Below are 6,478 nucleotides of genomic sequence, written 5' to 3'. Positions count from 1 at the left end.
AATTCCCATCTAAGACTCAGGAACAGTTTTACAAATGTTAATCAAAGGAGCTTTGTGGTACTGCTGGGAAATAGCAGAATGTCTCCACAATCTGCAGATGGGGATACAGAGGCACAGCATCCTGTAAGGTTATGATTTATCCAAAACAGCTATGTTTTTGAAGTTACTCTTTACAAACTGTATAATCAATGGATATTAAGATGTTATAATCACAAAATAAACGAGAGTTAGGCGAAGTAGACCATGATAATAAGGAGAATAAATAGAAGGTTTACCTGTATGCTAGGCTCACCTACAGAAAGCACCAGAAGAAAGGATCTTCAGGTGAGATCCTTCCCCACTGGTAGCCAGCTCTTAAATAAGTCTAGGACAGGTGAATTGCCTTCACCTGTGCTCCTCTGGCTGACTCACAGCTCGCCTCAGGTGATCAATCAGAGCTTCAGGCCGTGATGCAGCAGTTCCCATACACAAGCACTTTCAATGGAATTGAAACATCTTTTGAGGTGAATGCCAGCACGAGGGAGAAACAGCCTACAGGAAAGTGGGAGATTTGGAGAACCGTCACTCGTGCACAGCTTCCAGAAAAAAACACACTTTTTACAAAGGGAATTAACTGAGTATTCTGTATTGAAACACTCAAACACAAAATAGCTGAAATTTAGTGCTCAGGCCTTTCTGAAAAGCAGAACCCCTCTAACGTGATGCTCACTCAACCTATGCCTGCCAGATCATTTCACGTGGCACCAAGGATAATCTTGCTGCTGGTTCAGGTATCCACCTACACTGCACAGCCCCTGTGCATCAGCCAGCCTTCAGTCCAAATGCTCCTCTGCAGAAATCAGGAATGTCCCGTGGGGCTGATGGATGCTTCAGCATCTCCCCAGGCTGTTTGTCAGGAGCTGGAATGTCTTTTGTCTGCATCTTGAGGACTGAGAAGGCAGCCTGGGGAAAGAGGGATTTGAGTCTCAGCTTTGCATCTATTCAGCACATTCTTTTTTTTTTCTTTTCCTTCCCTGCTCTCATTAATTACTTCCTCATGTGCTGGTTCCTGCCTGAGAAATGCTGGGGATTCCTGAGGTTTTGACAAAGAGGACTCTGGAAAAGGTTAAAATCCTGAATTAGGGAATGCCAATCTGAGAACTTCCACTGATAAAGTCACTCCAATCTATCACTTTTAACTATTCTACCATTGTAAGAAACTCAGTTACAGTTTTAGTTCTGTATTTTTGCACCAGATACAGAGCCAGGGAAACTGCAGCCCAGCAGAGAGCAAAAGGGTTTGCTTCTCACTCGTGCTCTGTCAGTGTTTGTGCTGTTTGAGCTGTGCAGCCTGCTATTGGAGTTCCAGCAGACTGTAAATAGAACCCATATCCCCAGCAGCCAGAAATCCTTCCTTTTGGTCCTGTTCTTCCACATTACGTATAGAGAGATCTCAGGGCCCACAGCAGCAGTAGCTGTTCTTCTCTGTTCCTCTAGGATGTTTTCTAATTTTCAAGGAAAGCTAAACAAACCCAGTGAGATCAGGGTTTACCAGTAGGTCACCCATCATTTGAGAAGCCAGCTCAGAAGCTCCTTCCTTTCACAGACTGCTACAACACCCCACATTTCTTGAGGTGCACAGCTACTGAGCCTGAGTGTTCTATGAAAGTGCAGAGAAGCACCCTGAGCTGTGAAAACTGACCACAGGTGACAGCGCTCTTGAAATCTGTATCAAAACCTTTTGTGCCTCAGGGATTATCTGATCATCTCCCTTTGCCTCCTCTAATCTGATGATGGCTTTCAAATAATAATCTGAACAAAACAGCACTTCCCATTGGAAAGCTCAGACTGTAGGTACTTGTAAAAAAAAAAACAAGCCACTTTTTTCCCCTGGAGAGCAAGGCATGCATATTAACCATCTGTACAGATATTACAGTCCTGGAATGGTCCATCACTTTAATCAGAGCTTTGGATTTCAGAGCAGGCATCTAATTGGCTGCAGGAATGTTTTCAACCAGGTTATGTAAATGCTGCCAAGAATTGTCTGGAAAAAAATGCCTGTAAGAAATGTACCTTTGTGCTAGGAGGATACAGGGGGGAGGCTTTATTGTTTAGGGAGAGCAGTTTCACAGCTGTATTTATAAACCTACCTGTCAAACTGGCAACATCCACAACCCTTTTTATGCAACTAAGCAACTCTAACTATAACCAAAATCCTTTATGGGACTTGCAATTGACATCCAGGTAGACACACTCAAAGTATCAGTGCTCAAATATTGGAGGGCATAGGATGAACAGGTGTCCAGTATAGGAAATGAGGGGTACAAACATTTAGCAAATGAGAGCCTTAAATTAAACTGCTCTCAGGAGCAGCCTTCATCTCATCCTCTCCAACAGTCAAGGGTGGGAAAGCTGAACCATTCCTTCCTTCCTGTAACAAAAAGTGACAGCTTCTAATTAGGATCCATTAGATTGTTCCATTGGGAACCAATGGGGCCATTTCTCATAATGTATTTTTCACACTTTTTGCCTCAATATGGCATGCTGGCCCAGCTATCTTGGTTACCAAGCCTGCTTGGGGATAAGCTCCTCCAGGCCACGGCCATTCACACCTCAATTCTGGTTTAGTGTATGGAAGAGTTCCACAGCCAACAATCAAGCTGATACTAAACCAGTTACAGAAAGACCTCTAGATATCAGAACTGCTACCTGCCTGCATTTCCAGCTCTACTTGTCTGAGCAGCATAAAGGAATCAAAGTACTATTGCCTGTTTCTTGCCTGCACTAATAACAGAGGCCATATTTGGAGATAAAATCTGCACAAGTGCCTGTTAGTCTCATAGATCCTGTGGCTGTACACACAAACAGCCCATTTGGCATGCAGGCACTCGGCTCTCGCACGAAAATGCATGTTCTAGCCAGCACTGCCTGCAAGCCCAACCTCAAGAAGCAATTATAATCACATAAGCTCTCATTCTTATGTAACACCAAGTAACAAACCTCATGGAAAGCAGCTCTCCAAGCTCTGTTTGTATGATTTAGAAAAGGGAAAAACCCCAAACAAGCTCTGTTTGTATGATTTAGAAAAGGGAAAAACCCCTTTGGTGCATACAAGTTCAAGGCCCTCTTCTCGAGATGAAGGACTGTTAATGGTGGGTTCAAAAGAGCACTGCTGAGTGCCCCAAGGAACACAGCATTGGACAGTTAGGATGATACTCAAGCTTTTTACCTCTGAAAGCTTCCAGTTTGCTCCCATCTTTCCTCGCTCCTTGTTCATCTGCCTGCTCAGATGCTCCTGTAGCAAAGATGTAGTGTCCCTTCTGACAAGTTCCCCAGTGTCTGCACCAGCAATAGGATTTCATGGCTTGGTTTGCAGATGAGCAAAGCTAATGTCTGCAGTGATCTCTAAACCTGGACCTGCAATGGGCTGCCTGCTTTTGTTAAGGATTGAAAGGGTGTGCTTGCTTTTCACGTGTTTACTTTTAAAAAGTGACAGAATTTTCCGAAAGGGTTTAATTCTCCTGCTGCAAAACTGCCTATTTCATACAAGGACTGTGTACACAGCATACTAAGTACAGCCAGACAAGCATAAAAACCTTGTTCTCCTTGCAGGGAGATTCAGTGCCAAATATTCATCTACAGCCATGCAGAACTTGATCACAGGTACACAAGTAAGTTGCTCAAGTAATTGCAGAAGCAGGAAAAATGGAAGATTAGCTTCCTTCTCTACTCTGTGGCTGAGAAAAGAAGGCAAAATCTTGATTAATCGCTGATGTAATCCCACTGACTTCACTGCAGTCACACTTGGGATCACTTTGGGATATTGAAGGCTATGTTGATGCTGCAGGATGCTGCACTCACAAGCTTTCTCATGCATTAGCATTCTGATGTGGTAGAAATTCATGGCATAATACAGCACTGAGAATCTTAAGATAATAAGGAGGCAAAGCTGCCTGCTGTCACCATTGCTAGCTAATTATAGCAGCATGGACAGACTTCCATTGCAGAATTCCATATGCCACATTCATCCAGTGTGACAAATAAATGTTAAAAAGAGAAGACATTTCTGATTTTGGAATCCTCCAACTTTAAGGCTAGATTAAGTAACTGAATGACCATTTGCCTGTTTTTATCATGCAGCTTTCCCTCTTGCTTCTAGGTGTGCATCTGCTGAAATGGGTGGGGTGGAAGTCAGGGAAAGGGCTAACTTTCTTAAGGACCCTGTCATGTCCATCAGTTCATAGCAAAAGAATGAAGATACATTCCTTCCATCGTCTTTCAGCCTATATGGGATTAGAACGCTACGTGCTCCTTGGTACTATTTTGCACTTCATTTGTATTTGTGAAAATGACCGTGTAATAGCAAGACAGAATTTGGCACAGATGAGTCCTCATGTTGTCAACAGAAACTAGCAGTGCTGTTCCCAATTTTTGGTGGTATTGCTCCTTATTTATGGGTAGAACGTTCCAACACACACAGCACTAATATTTAATGTATGAATCAAAGTAAGCATGTCCTCTTCTGAACCAAAGAGGCGGCTTTCACCTTCCCTAGACATTCTTTTTAAACAAATGAATGCAGACAAGTTCCACAGTGTGCTGGGAACCCTTCCAATCACTTTTTCAAATACCCACTGCAAAATGTTAAAAACAATATCACTGCCTTGGTCTTCCTTGCCTGAATAATTTATTTAATGGTCACAGGCCAATTATACTACATTACTGTTAATTACACTATTTTAAAGCTGGAAAATCTCCACCAAATTCAAGAGTTATCAGATTTACACCCCTGCATGTCACACAGAGCTGGACTCGTGCTTTGCCTGTTCTTTATCAGTTGCCTTATTTGCCTTTAGGTTTATTGGATACAGATGGCATCCCAGGATAGACACAGGCCTTTTAACATATACACCTATTAGCTTTGAAAAGACTCTTAGTTTATTTTAAATCTCCTGTTGTTTAGACTAGTTCCCAAAAGGCCAAGGCTCAGGATTAAAGGAAATCATTCAGTTCTTAGAAACTCAAAGATTCAAACCCTGAAATCTGTATTGACCTGAAGTCATACTTTCTCCAGTAAGAAATGTGGTTTAAAGAAATCAGGATTGCTGTTTTTTAGTGCTAAAAGTTGCTGGCAAGGAACAAAGAGGGATTCCCCTTGGGTGTGGATTCTATTAGGCTGTGCTTCCATTTGCTTCAGAGGAGAGACCTAGATGTGGAATTGGACTTCCTCAGAGTTAATTCCCAAAGCTGAGTGTTGGATGTAGGTCAGTTTATGGCTTGTTCTGAGACTCAGCTGAGTTTGAAATACTGCAGTTCTCACTAAAGAGTGGAAGCCTCACATATCTTTTTTGTTCTATCCAGGTCATTGCCTCTGAAGGCATAACCACAAGGCGTAATCATAACCTCAGCACAGATTTGTAATACATGAATCAGGGAAAGGTGCCATTTCCAGGCTTTGCTTTTAAGGAGATAATTCCGAGCCAGTCTTTCTGCATGCAAATTCAGATATTAAGCATGCAAAATAGTCAGAACATGGCTGCTGAGGAAAGCGTCCTATATATGACCTGAAGACACATCTTGCACAGCCTGTTTTCCCCCCAACAGCGTATATTTTGTTCCAAAATCCTGTTCAATCATCTTCAGAAAACATCTCTAGATTTCTGCTGCTGGAATTGCCATCGTGTGGGCAAGGCATGGCCCAAGACTCACATCACAGGCTCACATGCATGTCAGCGAGCTGCAAAACGTGGAGTTATATCCTAATAAAGGCTCGTTAACAGGGCTGAATCCATGCAGCTTGGCTGGCCCTGCATGCCTGTTAGGTGAGGTGCCTGGGGCAGAAGCCTGCAGCCTGCGACTCTTTCTGTGTAACAGCGGCATCCAGTGGGCAAAAAGAGATTCCCTGCAACACGATTGGAAAATCGTTCATGAGAAGTTTGGCTTTGGACAGGTCTTTATAATGGCAGCAGCTGGGATGCTGTGGATTTTCCCTCAGATTTTTCGTCTTTTTGGTCTTTATAAGTTGTAAGCAGTGCCTGTTGTGCAGAGCCCTTTGGAGCTGCAGGGCTCTGGGTAGCATTCACGGGTGAGCAGGAAAAGGAATGGTGCTTTATGGTCATGCTGCCCTATTCCTGAGTGCACGCCGTTATCAACAAACTGACGAGTGTCAGTGTGAGAGAGCGTTTCTGCTCCAGGATCAGGAGATCCACGAGAACACCTGCAGTGATCTTGCAGGAAAAGCCGTTCTGAGCACCTGCAGAGCCAATAGCACGCCAATGGTGGCGCCGAGTCCCCACATCACCCTTAAAGCGAGCTAACTCGCCCTAAAATCTAACGCTCAATCGTTTAAATAAACGCAGCTTGGAGCAAACGCTGACACTCACCACAGAGCAAAGCGCGTTCCCGCCCCGCGCAGTTCACCTCAGGCGAGGCGCTGGCGCGCACCCCGAGGCTTGGCGGGCCCGGCCCATGCCGCGGGGCTCCGCGCGCGCTGCCTGAC

This window comes from Lagopus muta, chromosome 21 (genome assembly GCF_023343835.1).
Source record: "Lagopus muta isolate bLagMut1 chromosome 21, bLagMut1 primary, whole genome shotgun sequence".
NCBI lineage: Eukaryota > Metazoa > Chordata > Aves > Galliformes > Phasianidae > Lagopus > Lagopus muta.
The sequence above is the reverse complement of the archived record's forward strand: the minus strand, read 5'-3'. Positions refer to the sequence as shown.